At 43.3% G+C, this 17532-nt stretch overlaps 1 long non-coding RNA gene across 2 annotated transcripts in view; it reads right to left on the reverse strand.

Annotated features, from left to right (window-relative positions):
* LOC141132575 (uncharacterized) overlaps positions 1 to 13069 on the reverse strand; it is a 36603-nt gene extending 23534 nt beyond the window's left edge. The window contains exons 1-4 of one of the 2 annotated variants that reach the window (XR_012242930.1): positions 12929 to 13069; positions 12190 to 12444; positions 5078 to 5146; positions 4723 to 4823 (exon numbers count right to left, since the gene is read on the reverse strand). This is a non-coding gene — a long non-coding RNA (uncharacterized lncRNA). The remainder of the gene's footprint in view (positions 1 to 4722; positions 4824 to 5077; positions 5147 to 12189; positions 12445 to 12928) is intronic. The other variant, XR_012242931.1, reaches the window with a different exon arrangement.
* Between the last annotated feature and the right edge of the window lie 4463 nt (positions 13070 to 17532).

Genomic DNA, 17532 nt, shown 5'->3' on the forward strand with positions numbered 1-17532 from the left:
GACCATGCCCAAGACACCACTAACCCGCTTACAAAATGGGAAGCGCTCAAATGCGTACTTAGGGGCAAACTTATTCAACATGGATCCCGATTGAAGCGTGCCCGCACGGTGGACACGACACGTCTTCTCACCACCATAGCCAATCTGGAAGAGTTGCATAAAAAAAACCCTGACAATGCGGCTCTCCTAGAACTCACCAATGCTAGGAGGGACCTCTTGCTAATTTTTGCGGAGAGGTCTCTGATAGCTCGCGACAAAGGGCGATTTGTCCACTACTCACAAGCCAACAAATGTGGCAGACATCTAGCAAACACACTTCAACCCCGGCAAACCAGACGGCCTATCCTGTTTATAAATTCCCCCATTAAAGGTAAAATAATGCAGAACTCAGCGATAGCTGAAGAATTCCGCCAATATTACTCTACCCTATACAACCTCACCCCCCAGGTTCCGCCGCCTATACCTACCTCACAAGATCTGCCCTCATACATCCAGAAGACGGCACTTCCATCCTTTCCAATGTCAGACGTCGAGGACCTCGAGTCCTCCCTGTCTGAAACAGAATTCCTAACCGCCATAAAGAATCTCAAAAATGGCAAGAGCCCTGGCCCAGAAGGGTTTTCTTCACGCTTTTACAAAATGTTTGCACCTCAACTTTCACCATTGCTAGCGAGGGATTTTAATGCTATTGATGAGAACATTGCCCTCTCTTCTTCTATACTCCAAGCCCAAATAGTTGTCATCCCTAAATATGGTAAAGACCCCTCTCTCTGCCCCAACTACAGACCGATATCCCTTCTAAATATTGATCTAAAGTTGTACGCAAAGATTCTCGCAAACTGTTTATCTCCTTTGCTACCGAGAACAATACATAAAGACCAGGCCAGGGACAACACCACCAAGACCATACATTTAATTACATACGCTCAACGCCACCATATACCGGCTTTCCTTCTCTCCTGTGATGCAGAGAAGGCCTTTGATAGGGTCAGCTGGTCTTTTCTCCAAGCCACTCTTTCCCAATTAGGTCTAATGCTGGCACGCATTATGTCCCTCTACTCTACACCCTCTGCCACAGTTCTGGTGAATGGCATTCAATCGGAAAAATTCACGATCACTAACAGCACCAGGCAGGGCTGTCCCCTTTCCCCCCTCCTGTTCGCCCTGGTAATTGAACACCTGGCCCAAGCTATAAGATCGAATCCTAACATACAGGGCATACAGACTCCCTCATCCCAATGTAAGCTCTCCTTATATGCAGATGATCTGCTCCTTTACGTAACCCAACCTCATATTAGCATACCCTCCATACTTGCAGAGATAGATAGATTTGGTCGTTTTAGTAATTATAAACTAAACATCTCTAAAACGGAGGCGCTAAACCTTTCTCTGTCACATTCTACACCTCCTCCCTCCAATCCAATTTCTCATTTCAATGGCGATCGAACTCTATATCATACTTAGGCACAGCCATACCAAAACATTCCTCAGACATATATCCCCTGAACTTTGGCCCTCTACTCAAAAAACTCCGACAACTCACGGAGGATCGGATGGACCTACCATTGTCCTGGGTAGGTCGCATGAACACATTAAAAATGGACATACTCCCCAAGTTACTGTACTTATTTCAGGCCCTTCCTTCGGCGTTTTTTTGCACCCTTCGATCTATGGCTATCCGATTTGTGTGGAGGGGTAGCCACCCGAGGCTGAAACATAAACTTTTATGCTCTCCTATCACAAAAGGCGGGCTAAGCCTACCTGATTTTGAGCTTTATCATACATCGGCAGTGGTCTCCCGCATCTTCGAGTGGTTTCCCCGTCCTATGATCAAAGCCTCCACGTCTGTGGAACAAGATCTATCTCCATATGATCTGCGAGCTCTTCTCTGGGGCTATGATCGGACTTACAAATCACTTTCAACGTTGTCCCCTCTTACTAGAGATGCCCTGGCAATCTGGTATCGTAGAAGAGATAACTACTGTCATCTGAACCAAGCCCCCTCACCCCTCTGATAACCCAAATTTTCCGGAAGGCAGCTCAACACACACTATAGATAACTATAACAGGGACTCCTGGCCCACGGCACGTCAGTTTGTCGACAATACTCTAGGCACCTTTGTATCTACCCCATTTGAAGATACTTCCAAGGTGACATGGCTCACCCGCGGACATCTGACTTCTTACTGCAAAAAGCTCCACGACTCTAAACAGATTCACAGACCCATGACCGGATTCGAACAACTATGCACATTCTCTGACACTCCTCGACATACCTTATCATTGACGTATCAACTGATCCTAGAACACACTCATGGTGCCCTACCTACATATACCACAAAATGGTCAGCGGAGATTGGGAAGGAGATAACTGAAGCAGAGTGGAATAGAGCCTTTCTGTTCACGCATAAGACATCCATTGCGAGCTACAGGCAAGAAAAAAAACTATAAACTGTTATCGAGGTGGTATCGGGGGCCAACTACCCTCAGGATCATGTTTCTGTCTAACTCAGACATATGCTGGAGATGCAAATCAATGAAGGGTACATACATCCATATCTGGTGGGAGTGTGACATGCTTCTCCCATTTTGGACACAAATCTTCCAAATCTACACAGAAATTTATGATAAGCCACTAGCGCCCTCACCTTCCATCGCCCTTCTTTCCATACTACCCGGCACCGTCAATTCACAAAAAAATAACCTCCTGAAATTCTTTATCAGTGCTGGACGACAACTAATACCCAGGCACTGGAAAACCACTACGCCTCTCTCTCTAATGGAATGGGTAGGTGAGGTAATTGATATCATGCTCATGGAGGAAATACAAGCCAAGGCTTTGGACAAACAAGCAAAATTTTCCTTTGTCTGGAGTATTTGGAGGAATTACTCTACTTCAGATAAACTCAAACAAAGGCTCTTGGGGATGAATACCACCTAAGAGCCTAAACCATCCTATCAGTAGGTCCATATGCTAGGGCTATGGTCCTTGTTACGGACTGAGGCTCGCTGTCTCTCCACACCCTCCCCCTCCCTTCTACTCCCCTACAACCTCTCCTATACTCATTTTCTTTCTTTTCTATTCTTTTATTTCCTACTTCTTTTTCCCTGTCTCCTCGGACCAACCTTGGATGCAATATATTTCAGAATTTTTTTTTTTTCCTTCACTGTGTGTTTTTCCACTCTCCACTCTTTAGAAGACCTGGAATTTTGTCACTAAGATAATTCTGAAAACCTTGGTTCTTGTTTATTTGCTCAGTTTCCCTGGGCTTCTGGGTGCAGCAGGTTCCCAACGGGGCGCCCAGAGTTAGGGGAAAACAACACTTACATGTCAATCAGACACAAGTTTACGAGCCTAACGTTAAGTTTGATTTCAAGTGACTTTTGCATATGTATTCGATTGCACTATATTTGTTATCTACATAAACCATATTTGTAGACCAGGAGACCTGATATCAGGCAACTGGCAATGTCTTTACCTTCTCTTTTTTGTTTGAATATCTGTTAAAAACAATAAAAACTTATTGAACCATAATACCAACCCCTCCCCAGCAAATGTGCTGAGTGTCTGTGTGTGTGCAAGTGAGCCCGGGCTGCTATGTTTTTCACTTTTATTGTGACAACGTTGTCATGATTTTTTAATATTGGTGAAGGTTTTACTGTTATTGTGGCTAATAGCCATACTTTATTGGAATTCTGTCTCTTTTCTATTAATAAACTTGCTCTTATGCTATATATCCCATTCTTTTTCAATGTATTATTATTATTATTATTTATTTTATTTTTTTTTTTTAACTTTTTTTGTTTTTAATCCAGACTTACCTTGTCACTAATAAATGATGTATTTATTAGTTTATACGGGACCCACAAGGTGTTTTTATTTCATTTTATTTAAAAACATTCGTCTGTTTGAAAGTATGCCAGCAATTTTTAGTACAATTGATTTACCCTTTTTTTTGTGTATTCATTCATGTTCCAATGCTCGTCCATTGATATTAGTTAGTGGGGGTGTTTTTCTCTGTGTTTATGCTGAGTGCCACCGAGTGCACCTTACTGGTATAGCAGCCAGGCTTCGGAATTCGGCTGCTTTAAAATTCCATCTTCAAACATGGCTCCCCCATAGCCTGAAGAAGGACCATGCTCCGAATGTGTGCCTTGCCCATCGGTAGTGACGCCCCTGATGCTGGCTCTACCTCTGTCCATCCAGGATTCTTGGACCAGCTCCAGGAAGTGTTGCCACCTGCCCACACTGCTGAGGGCTCTATCCGGTCTTCCTGACGAGGAATTGCGGGGGCAGCAGTGAAGGAGAATTTTGCAACCAGATAATTTTTTTTAAGCATCTAGGGACTTTTTTTTTGTTTGTTAAACAAATATTCTGTGTTGAGCTATAATGTACATTATTTATTATCTGTAATCTAGAAACAAGTAGAGCAAAAAGGATGGGACTATAACAGTGCATTGAAGATTTTATCATAATATTATTTCTCGGTTTGATTCTTGCACCATTTTAGTCCCATCCATTTTGCTCTACTTGTTTCTAAAACCCTGGGATGAGGTGCTCTTTATTGTGATAACTTATCCACATTGGTCTACATTCTATCTGTAATCTAGGCAACTGTATAAAACGGATAACTTATATAACATTCTAATTTCTTCTACCGAATACCATACAGTGAAAGTCATTTTGAAACATTAATAAAAAACCCAATTTGAAATTCTTACCTTTTTCTCTTTCTTTTTCTTCTCCTTTTTATCCTTTTTGTGATGCTTTTCATCTTTGTCCTTTTCCTTATCCTTGTCCTTATCATCATCCTTCCCAAAAACTACATTATTAATGAGAAGATGACCAAAAATCACATTACAAATCACATACGTATTACATATAGGAAGAAAAATAATTGTAAGTGTGGAGTTAGCATCAATAAAATAACATATGTTACATGATTGGGTACTGAAAATGGGTAAGTGATTTTATAGTACAGACTGTAAATGAACACATATGAGGAGCTTCTAAGATAAATATGGTCTTTCAGTGAATTTTAGAATAATCCAAATATATGTTGAAAATTATACTTACATTTCATAACACCAGACATTTTTGTGGAGTGCACAGGTTCTGCAGATTTATGAATCCTTTGTTTTACTCCTAATAAAAATAAAAAAGATTATTTAAGTGCAACAGACTGTATTTCTGTCAGTCTGATCATTAGATCGCATCCATCCTCAATATCTGGAGAAAAACTTTTCTAGTTTTTAGTTTCAGTTACTGTGGGGTTAAAACCCCTGCTAGTTTTTTTTTTTTTCGGCTGTGCCCAACAGAAACAGAAAGTGAAAGGAAATCTTTCCAAAGTGAGGTGCTCTCAACAACTGCCCCCCTTGTAAGATTTCCTCTCTATTCCTTTTCGGGTGACAACTCAAAACAAATTTTTTGCCATTTGTGTCTCATTTGGGAGATTTCCCTTTACTTCCTGTTTTGCAGACACTAAAATAAGTGAGAAAAAAATCTCTCAGTGAGTGAGGGATTATCATCTTAATCACTTTTCACTAGAAGAGCTTTGGAAGATTTTCTCTCTGTTCTTGTGACAACTCAAAATTGGATTTCTTTTTTTTTTTTTTTTTTTTAAATTCCTTTATTTTATTATAAAGAAGGCATGGATACATAGTCCAGTATAAAACAGGTCATACATTTTCATACATTGACATGTTTAGGATACAGTAGATTGAGATCGTAGACCCAGATCAGGTTGTCCACCAAACAAGTGGGGTAATACATGTGTGTTCCAGCCAACTATACATCATTCCTAAACATAATAAAGCAAGGTAGCCTACAAATGGGCCTCCTTGTATAAACCTTGAACAGATCTTAAACAGTATTAATGCATAATGTAATGCTTAAAATATTTTAAGACAGATGTGTCTAATGCTATACGAGCATGTGTTTCCTGCTCACCGTGAATAACATATTCTCGTTAATTCGTTAATGCCGTCACCACGGCTACCTAGTGAGCTTATCAGCACAAAAGAACAGAGAAAAGGGGGGATAGTAAAGAATCAGAGGGAAAGCGGGGAAAGGAAGGACAGGAAGGGCTTAGGGAGGAGGGGGAGAAGAGATCAAAGGAGGGGGTTGGAAGGGTATGGCTGCGACATCGCCCCCCCATCAGACCCACTCGCCAGACCCCAAAGGGGCAAGTACAGGTGCCTGTTTTAGTAATACCTACGGGGATGTCCTCTCAAGTAGGTTGAGTTTGTGCTTGTGCCAACTCCTGAAGATATGCGTTAGTACCAACAAAATACCTCCAGGGTCTCCACTTATCCATAAATTGTTCCTCCTTGTTTTGTAGAGTTGCAGTCAATTCCTCCATACGTAGAATACAGTTTACTTTCGAGTACCACAGGACCCTAGTAGGTGGGAGGGGATCCCGCCATTCCATGGGAATACAGGCTCTCGCTGCGTTCAGGAGTTGCATAGTCAAAGTTTTCTTGTATTTACTAGTAGGTCTGGTGGTTAGGTGTAGAAGGCATGCAGCTGGGTTGTCTTTAAGTTCGACCGAGGTCAAACTTTGAATGGTCGAAGTCACCTCCTCCCAAAAGGGTCTCAGGGCCGGACACGACCAAAAGACATGTAGCATATTTCCTACTTCTGTGCCACACCTCCAACACCTATCCGAGAGCGTAGGGTTCATTTTGTGTAACATATATGGGACTCTATACCACCTGGTCAGGATTTTGTATCCCGATTCTTGATAATGACTCGCAATCGAGGACTTGTGAGCCAAAGCCAAGATCTTCTCCCTTTGTTGTGTGGTAAACTGAGTCTCTAGGTCTCTTTCCCACTTCAATAGAAACTCTGGCGTCTTGTCTTCTCCCTGAGTAGTGAGGAGGCTATATAAAAATGAGAGTGCGTGTCTTATCGGTTCCCCCGATTTACACAGAGATTCCAGAGGAGTGTGACCCCGTGGGACATAGGGAGCCTTCTGAAGGGTCTGCAGAAAGTGTCTAAGCTGGATGGTACTGAGGCTGTCTAACGGAGGTTCTGTAAGTCTAGAGATGGTGGAAGAAGGTGGCAGCTCCCCCTGGGGCCAAACCTCACCCAGAGACTGTTTCTCATGAGTAATTAATTGTCTCAGTCTACGGCTTGTAAGACCGGGCGTAAAATCTGGGTTACCTATAATAGGTGTCAAGGGGGAAGGTAACGGTGATATATCCGTATTGCGGAATATTTTCCTCGCTACCTGAAGGGTAGCTCCTATTAGCGGGTGGGTTTTCTGGTCTTCTGGGAGTGGGGACAAGAGCCACGGGGACGAGAGCAAGGGGATAGAGGAGTCCTCAATTTCCATTCCCACCCATTGTTTTGAATCCTTGTTGCAATGCCAATCAACAATCCTGGCAAGGTGTACAGCTCGGTAATACCGGGAGATGTCTGGGAAACCGATGCCCCCCCTCTCCTTGGGTCTGGACAGTGTTTGCATGTTTATTCTGGGGGATTTATGGGACCAGATAAACTCCCTCACAATGGACTGTATTTGTTTAAAGAAGGTCATTGGTAATTTTATCGGTAATGTTTGAAGTATATATAAAACCCGGGGTAGGGCTGTCATTTTCAGGGCATTGCATCGCCCAAACCAGGTCAAAGTGAGTTTGTGCCAAGTCTGAAGGTCTATTTTAAGTCTCTGGAGTAAGGGTTGGAAGTTACATGTGTACAGGTGTGCCAAGTCCGGAGTGACGTCCACCCCCAGGTAGCGGATAGATTTCTCCGCCCATCGAAACGGGAAGGATTTGCTCATATTTACTGCTTCCGTGGCTGGTATAGTGATATTCAGCACTGCGGACTTGGCACAGTTGACCTTGAAATTTGAGACTTCGCCATACAATCGTAGAGCTGCCAAGATGTTAGGTAATGAGATTCGTGGATTGGAGACGAAGAAAATTAGGTCGTCAGCGAAGGCCGCGATTTTGTGATGTCCAGAGGACTTCGTGATCCCAGTTATATTGGGATTCCCACGGACGCTACATAGGAACGGCTCAAGAGTCAAAATAAAAATCAGTGGAGACAGGGGACACCCCTGTCTCGTCCCGTTAGAGATGTCAAAAAAGTCCGACCGCCACTCATTGACCCTTACCGCCGCCGAGGGAGCCGAGTAGAGAGACGATATCCAGCCTCTCATGTTTGGGCCAACACCAACATGTTCCAGAGTGGCCCGCATAAAATGCCAGGCCACCCTGTCAAAAGCCTTCTCTGCATCTGTAGAAAGTAGCAGAAAAGGCTTCCCGACGGACCGCGCTTCGTGAATAAGGTTGAGGACTCTTATGGTATTGTCCCTCGTCTCCCTCAGCGGCACGAACCCCGCCTGGTCAAAGTGGATCAAATGTGGGATATGTGGCAGTATTCTGTTAGCCAGAATTTTGGAGAACAATTTAAGATCCACGTTTAGTAGAGCAATCGGGCGGTAATTACTGCAGTGGCTAGAATCTTTCCCCTCTTTTGGGATCAAAGAAATAAATGCCCGTAGGGAGTCTACCATATTGACTCCCCCCTCTTTTAATGCGTTGTAAGCTTTCAGAAAGTGTGTCGATAAGTTAGACCCAAAGGTCTGGTAGTAGGTCAGGGTGAAGCCATCCGGCCCAGGCGCCTTCCTTGGCTTCGTTTGGGCCAAGGCTAGTGAGAGTTCTTCAGGGGTGATGTCCGACTCAAGGGAGTCTCCTACGTCAGCTGGCAAAGTAGGCATACCCGAAGACCTGATGTATTCACCCGCTGCCACCTCCCTTTCTGTCAAAAGCTCAGCATGTTCCCCCTTGTGTAAGTTATACAATTGTTGGTAGTATGTAGCGAATTCATTAGCTATATCCCTGGAGGTGTGGACTGTAGATCCCTGTGAGGTCACTATAGAGGGAATATAGGTGCGTTGTCTCGGGCCACGAAGTAGTCTGGCCAGCATGGTACCTGGCTTGTTAGAGAATTCAAACATGGACCTTCTAGCCCAGGCCAGATTTTGTACCGTTTTATGGTACAAGAGGTCTTTCAATTCACCCCTGGCCTTCAATAAAGCCTTGAGGTGTGTTTCCGCTAGAGACTTCTTGTGAAGTAGCTCGAGAGTCCGCACCTGGGAGATCAAAAGGTCAATCTGTTTAGTCCTTTCCCTTTTTTTCGCTGCCCCAATCCTAATTAATTCCCCTCTTATTACACACTTATGGGCCTCCCAAACTGTCAATGGAGACAGCGAGGGATCTATGTTTTCTGAGAAGTAATTGGTCAGTGCCCTGCCTATCTCCTCCCGTACCTCGGGGATTTGTAGTAGTGACTCGTTTAGTTTCCAAGTCGGAGGGGACCTGAGTTCTGTATCCCAGCAAAGGGTCACATGCGTAGGGGCATGGTCAGAGAGGGAAATGTAGTCAATCTGGGATGCGGTGACATACGGTAGATCTTTATGTTGGATCTGAAAGAAGTCTATCCTGGAGTATGTACCATGCACCGCAGAAAAATAGGTAAAATCCCTCTCACCAGGGTGCATGATCCTCCAGGGGTCAACTAACTGTAGATTGGTCAATTCTACCTTGAGTTTTTTAAGGTATGAAAAAGACAAATGAGATGCCCCTCTCGATACGTCTAGTAATGGTTCTGGAGCAAAATTGAAATCCCCGCCCATCAGGAACAAACCCTCCCGGAACTCTAAGATTAAGGGAATGAGAGATCGCAAAAAAGACAGGTGGTCAGAATTAGGGAAATATACGTTTACTAGGGTCACTGTGGTATTTCTGATTTTGCCTTTTAAGAGCATGAATCGGCCAAGTGGGTCAGCTCTCTCCTCTAATAGCGTCCACGGCAGTGATCTGGCTATCAATATGCTGACCCCCTTTGATTTCGATAGAGGGGAGGGAGCATGGTATACATTGGGGAAGTCCCTGTTACGGAGTTTGGGGACTGCCGACTGTTTGAAATGCGTTTCCTGAATGAACTCAAAATTGGATTTCCTCCCCTTTCAGTCCCTTGGACAAGTCACCATAGAAAGGATCAATCTTCGCTATGGGGGTGCGGCCCGCACCCGGGTGACACCAGGCCCGCATGTCCTGACAAGGAAGGCGCACTGCCAGGCACCGCTCCGCTCAGGGCAGGCACCAGCATTAGGCAGCCGCTATTCAGTCTCACATTCTCCACCAACATCCTGGGCTGGCCCCTCTGTCCTGCCCCATAAATTGCCGCTCAGTCCAGTGTCCTCCCCAGTTCTGGGACCCCTGAAGTCACCCCCATTTCCTCCTTTGCACAGAGCCTTCCGGTGCATACTTCTGCTGGACAAACTTCCAGCACACTGGTGCAGCTTATGACAGCCGGCTTCACGGAACGATGGAGGACACCACAGGCTTGTCCCCCAGCCCTGCCCCTTCACGAAGATCACCCGCAGAGAGCCCATTGAATGGAGATGCGGCCTCCCATGCTGATCATCCGCTCTGTGCTGCTGCTGAAGGAAGCTGAAGCAACAATAAACAAGTGCTGGGAGGGAAGCCGGCTGCTGCACTCTATGCTTCCTCATGAACTACAACAGCCAGGTGTACACAAGTGCCATAGCCAGACCATGCTGGCCGGAATCTACATCAACCTGACCCTGCACCATGGTCATGGTGAGTAAGACCACCCCACCTCCCCTGGGGACAGGGACCACCCCACTTCCCCTGGGAACAAGGACCACCCCATCCTCCCAGGGGACAAGGACCTTGGGGAGCACAGAGAGGGGACCCAGGACAACAACATATCCAATTTTGGGGTGGGCCAGCTTGCCTAGGTAATCAGTTATGCCTGTAAATGACTACTGCAATGCAGTACATGCATTTAGAAGTGAAAAAAGGTATTGCTTCACTTTAAGTACGTTTTCGTTTTACATACATGCTCTGGTCCCATTGTGCACTTGGAAGTGGGGTATGCCTGTAATCTTGAATATTTATTTTAATGCAAGCAGTGTAATTACCTGCATTTGACAGCCTCTTGCCATCTCTCTAAGGCTCCATGCACACTGGACTTTAAAAAAAAACTCTAGTTCCCTTGGCAGAAAAACATATACAGTAGAGAGTTTTGGACACAGTTTAGACGAGTGTAGGAGAGTTAGCGTTTTTTCTGCCAGAAAGCTCCAATCAGAAAATGAACCAGAAGGGTTTTTTTTCCTGCCTCTAAACGTTGAGCTCAAAATATACCTTTAATTGTCCTAATGTGCATGGACACATAGGATAACATTGAGCTGCTTCTACAGGCAGAACACAAAACTCCTGTAGAAGCAGCGATTTTTAAGCCAGTGTGCATGGAGCCTTAAGCAGAACTGGAATGTGAGCGAAAATAGCTTCAGAAGGTGCCAATCAGTTCATCTGCTGACAGGAAGAGTTAAGCTCATCAATGTGCTGCTTTTCCTTTCACTGTTCAGTCACAGGCTGGGCTGGGTCCAGGATGACCTGGATTTAGAGTAAGTGGGTTCAACAGTGCTGGCCATCAGACTGACAATGTCAGTGGGGAAATCCCTGAATTGAAACAGAATATTGCAGCAAAAGTTGCTTTTATTGGAACATTTATGGGCTTTTAATTTTGCCTTGTTATTTTAGGCTGGACTTCTGCTTAACTCTTCGCTGACAGAACACAATCAGCAAAAAAAAACAGAAAGTCTAATGCCCCGTACACACGATCGGACTTTCCACCAACAAAACCGTGGATTTTTGTTCGAAGGATGTTGGCTCAAACCTGTCTTGCATACACACAGTCACACAAATATTGGCCAACAATTACGAACGTGGGAACGTACAAGATGTACGACGAGCCGAGAAAAAGGGAGTTCAATAGCCAGTGCGTCTCTTTTTGCTCGATTCCGAGCATGCATGAACTTTAGTGCGTTGGACTTGTGCACACACAAACGGAAATTCCGGCAACAAAGTTTTCTTGGTGGAAAATTTGAGAACCTGCTAGCCAACATTTTTTGGCGGAAAATCTGAAAACAATGTTCGATGGAGCATACACACGGTCGGACTTTCAGCCAACAAGCTCCCATCCGACATTTGTTGTTGGAAAATCCAATCGTGTGTATGGGGCATAACCCTTCCCTGATCCATCCAAAATGAAAAAGAAATACACTTTAAAACTTACTAGAAAATAATCCCTCTCTATAAATATACAGTATAACACATGCAGTACAATAAGGAGGAAAATGTAATAGTTACCTGTCAAAGTGATGGCTGTAGATGGTCTGTCTTCTTTGCAGCTAGTACACAGAAAACATCAGCAGTACAGAATAAAAGCTGGGATGGGTTGATGCTGTACAACAGCCGACACCCATCAAAACCAGTAATACTAGAATGACAAAGAGCTCCCTTTTAAATCTATGAATCGTCTTTCTAAATCAGTGATCAGTGTTTTGTTAACCTTTTATTCAGTCAAGGCACCCTTTAAAGTTATGCACATCGAGGCACTCCATTCTAAAATGTAAAAAAAAAAGAAACAAATAATTTTGCATATCACAGCATCCATACATGTGGGCCACCCAACATTAGAGGTGGTTTAGTCCTCCACCTTTGCACACTGGTACTGACTAGTAGTCTAGCGTTTCTCTTTTCCCTTAGTTTCTCTCCCTCTCTCTGCTAACGTGACCTCATTGCTAATAGAGAGGGGCAGGAGAGGGGCAAACAAGGATCCTGTGCAGGTGCTCAATGTCCTCCTCATCAACCAATGACATCATTGGTTGTTAGGATACCAGTGGCTGACCCACACTGTGCCCAAGGTTGTAATGTTGCACAATAAAAACCTGTGGCTTTGTATAACAAAAAGGCAGGCTTGATCCACTCTCTGGCTTGTTGAAAATTTTGGGACAATTTGTGGCAATTTTTAGGCATTTAGTTAAGCACATGTGAAGATCCCAGAAGGCACTCTCAAATCATATTGGAAATGCTGATTTCTGCTTACATATTTGTTCCACAGCTAGGCTTCCAACCGTTTAAAAAATACAGAAGTTATAAAATAAGTATTTGCTCTCATCTGTCAATGCACTCCTATGCGCGTTAAATCCCTAAGTTGTGGCGTTGCAGAACTTGTGGTAGATCAAGGAGTGGCTCAGGGTTGAGATGACAAAATATTAAACTTGGCATACACCTACAGCATCACTACTCAGATGTCAGCAAATTATAGCTTCTAGCTTATCGATTTAAAGTGGCAATCCAGTTAGGTATAAGGAAAGAAAAACATTTCTCTTCGGGTCATTTATATGAATTATAAAGACTTGGATAAAGCCTTTTGCACACTTCACTGCAGATGCATATCTGCTTATGTTATGTAGGTGTTGTGATAGGTTATTATAGTGAGCTTTTTGATCACATGGTAATAACAAAATATTGCAGACCCCTTACCACCCACTAGAACAGGGGTCCATAAACTTAAAAAAAGGCCACTATACTGCAGGTCAAACTGTTTGGGGGCTGGACTGTAACCAGTGAAAAATGTCATGGCATCACTGGAAGTTAATAGTGCTCAAAAAACAATGTAAAAAAATGGGACTTTGAATATACCCCTCAGGAAACCAAACAACACTTGTGAACATACACAGTTTATTATCACAACATTACAGAGGTAATAAAAAACACATCAGTTGTATAAAAACATGTATATACAGAATGTAGGTAACAGTGCCTAGCATTCAACTGTTAATGCGTTTCGCGGGAAACGTTTCCTCAGGACAGAGGCACCAGTCTTCAATATGTTAAAATACTATGCTAAAGAAACAATATTCAAAAAACACTGATACATAGAATATGGTACTGCTACCAAGATATGGGTAGAGCTAAATGTTCTGAGAAGAGCAAATCCATATATTTATGTTTATTCTGTTTTATTGATTTTTGCATAAGAAAAGTACTATTAGGTATATACTCAAAGCAAAATAGTATAAAAAAAAAAGATTCATCAACAATAAAAATCAGGATGAGAAACATTTAACAGAACTGCACTACAGATGGTAGTATCAAAGTTCATCCGACAAAATGCACATCTGGGATCCTGAGCATCTAACATCCATTATAGACAAACATAAATAAGAAAAAGATGCGGGACCATGAACGAAAGACCCTAATTACAGACAGGCACTGCAAGAAAAAATCAGTGGTACTCCATCGTCAACCAAGCTTTCTTCAAACTGTCCAGAAAAGCAGAGTTGTTAAAAAGCATTATGGCAATAGCTATCGGGTAAGTAAAAATGTTGTAGAAATGAAAGCGAAAACAAAGGGGAGGGGGGGAAGTAGAGGTGAGGGTTGGAGCCATTGACCGCTTGGATCTCACCAACATGTGGGGCACACCCAAACCAATACATTTTAATCCTATGACCAACTCCTCCTCAAGTGGTTCTAAAGGCAGAAGGTTTTTTTACTTTAATGCATTTTATGCATTAAGGTAAAAAACCTTCTGGGTGCAGCCCCCCCCCCCCCACTTTATAATTACCTGAGCTCCATCTCAATCCAGCAATGTGCATGAGAGCAGATCTCTCCCGGGTTTCTCACTCTTCATTGGTTCACACAACAGTGGGACCCATTGGCTCCCATTGCTGTCAATCACACCCAGTGAGCCAATGAGGAAAAAAGCGAGGGGTGGGAGCGAACCTGCTCGAGTGCCCCCATAGCAAGCGGCTTGCTATTGGGGGTTTTCGGCATGTGGGAGGAGCCAGGACCTCCAGCGGGTACCCAAAAAGAAGAGGATCGGAGTTGCTCTATGCAAAATCATTGCACAGAGGAGGTAAGTATAACATGTTTGTTATTTAAAAATAACAAACATGAAATAAGACCACAAAGTCCAGGTGATTTTTTAGGTCTCTGACTTGTCATTTTCCCTGGAAACCGCCATCTTCAATTGGCATAAAGAATCCATCTCACAAGCCCAGTCAAGCAGTGAGGGGGTACCCGATCGAAGCCAGTGTCTAGATATAACAGCGCTTGCAGCGGTTACAAATCCATATACCGTATTTATACATGTAAATATGACAAAATACAGTATTCAAAAAAATTTTAAAAACTGTTCAAATTGCTCAAGAAAAACAAAACAAAACAACACACTTCAGCTTTTAAAAAAGCAGTGTGAAAAGCAAGCTTTGACAAAGCATTTGCAGAGCTTTCAGCAAGCTGTTAAAGCTTTTAAAGTACCATTCAACTCCAGTTTTTAAATGTTGAACACAGATACTAATGGGAGTGCTGATTGACACTTTAAATCGGTTGTACATCCCGCTTGCACATTTTTACCTACAGGTAAGCCTATAATAAGGCATACCTGTAGGTAAAATGAATATCTCCTAAACCTGTACAGTTTAGGAGATATTCACCTTGCATGCAGCAACTGACATCAGCGGCGCATGCGCTATGAAGGTCCGGCGGATACTGCCAGACCTTGCTGGAACGGGCACTCCTGTGCGCATTTGCAAAGTGACATCATCACAGCTCCGGCCACTCACAGCGCCGGAGCTGTGAACCCAGAAGAAACGCTGAGGGAACATGTCAGCTCCCTCAGCGGTGACCGGATAGTGGTGTGGCCGCTTCGTTCTAAGGTAAGTATTTCATAATGAGCTAGTAAGTGGTGCATACTAGCTCATTATGCCTTTGCCTAATGCCGCGTACACACGGTCGGACTTTTCGACCGGACGCTGACGGACCAAATCCGGCGGACAATCCGATCATGTGTGGACTCCACCGGACCTTTAGCGGACTTTTCCAGTCGCAAATCTGACGGACTTTAGATTTGGAACTTGCTTCAAATCTTTACGTCGTAACTCCGGCGGACCCAGAAATCCGCTCGTCTGTATGCTAGTCCGACGGACAAAAACCGACGCTAGGGCAGCTATTGGCTACTGGCTATTAACTTCCTTATTTTAGTCCGGTGTACGTCATCACGTACGAATCCGTCTGACTTTAGTGTGATCCTATGTATTTAAGTCCGTTCGTTAGAAAGTTTGCCAAAAGTCCGCCAAAAGTCCTTCGAAAGTCTGTCGGACGGGCTGTCGGACTTTTGTAGCTGAAAAGTCCGACCGTGTGTACGCGGCTATACAGTTTTTTTTTTTTTTTCCAGGGCATACAACCCCTTTAAGCAAGCTGCTAGCAGGCTTCAACAAGCTTTCAACCAGCTTCAACAGTTCTAAAGCCTGCTAGCAGCTTGTTTAAGGCTCCATTCACACTAGCGCGTTTTTTGATGCATTTTGCATTTTGCAGAAATGCAGGGGAATTTTTTAACATGGGTTCCTATGGAACATGTTCACATCAATGCATTTTTGTACCTCTGCGTTTTTGTAAAGGGTCAGGGACTTTTTTTCATGCAAAATGCAGCGTTTTGCATGTAATAGAATTCAATGGACCAGCATCAAAAACGCAAGTACAGCGTTTGTGCAGCATTTTTACAGCGTTTTTGCAGTGTTTTTGACGCGTTTTGTGTTTTTGCCGTTTTTTTTTTTTTTTTTTAGACTGTATACAGTCTAAAAAAAACTGTAAAAGCAAAAAAAAAAAACGCAAAACGCTGCAAAAACGCAGCAAAAAAAAAACGCTGCTCAAAAACGTGGCAAGCATCACAAAAAACACTGCAGAAATGCTCAAAAGCAACATGCATAGGCAGAGGCGGCTCTAGACTTTGTGAGGCCTTAGGCAAAACTTAGACATGAGGCCCCACTCACTCCCATAATGGGAAAAATAATTCAAGGGATGAAAATGAACTGTATTAGGGGGGTACAGTATAGGGGAGTGGACATTACAGGGGGTAGGTAAGTGGGCATAATAAAGATATATTTTCCTCAAGCAGAGCTGCACAGGGAAGCTGCTCTCACAGATCCTACCTATTCTGGTAGGCTGTCACAAAGAGGGAAATAAAGGGGGATGGGTGGAGAAGGAAGGAAGGAAGGAAGGAAGGAAGGAAGGAAGGAAGGAAGGAAGGAAGGAAGGAAGGAAGGAGAGAAAGAAAGAAAGAAAGAAAGAAAGAAAGAAAGAAAGAAAGAGAAAGAAAGAAAGAAAGAAAGAAAGAAAGAAAGAAAGAAAGAAAGAAAGAAAGAAAGAAAGAAAAAGAAGGATGGAAGGAAAGAGAAAGAAAGACAAAGATGGATGGAAAGAAAGAGAAAGAAAGATGGATGGAAGGAAAGAAAGAGAAAGAAAGATGGATGGAAGGAAAGAAAGAAAAAGAAAGATGGATGGAAGGAAAGAAAGAAAAAGAAAGATGGACGGAAGGAAAGAAAGATGGGTGGAAGGAAAGAAAGAAAGAGAAAGAAAGATGGAAGGAAAGAAAGAAAGAAAGAAAGAAAGAATGAAAGAAAGAAAGAGAGAAAGAAAGATGGAAGGAAAGAGAAAAAAAGATGGAAAGAAAGAAAGATGGAAGGAAAGAAAGAAAGAGAAAGAAAGAAAGATGGAAGGAAAGAAAGAAAGAGAAAGAAATAAAGATGGAAGCAAAGAAAGAAAGAGAAATAAAGAAAGATGGAAGGAAAGAAAGAGAAAGAAAGATGGAAGGAAAGAAATAAAGAGAAAAAAAAGATGGAAAGAAAGAGAAAGAAAGATGGAAGG

This window comes from Aquarana catesbeiana, linkage group LG03, assembly GCF_042186555.1.
Source record: "Aquarana catesbeiana isolate 2022-GZ linkage group LG03, ASM4218655v1, whole genome shotgun sequence".
NCBI classification, from domain to species: Eukaryota; Metazoa; Chordata; class Amphibia; order Anura; family Ranidae; genus Aquarana; species Aquarana catesbeiana.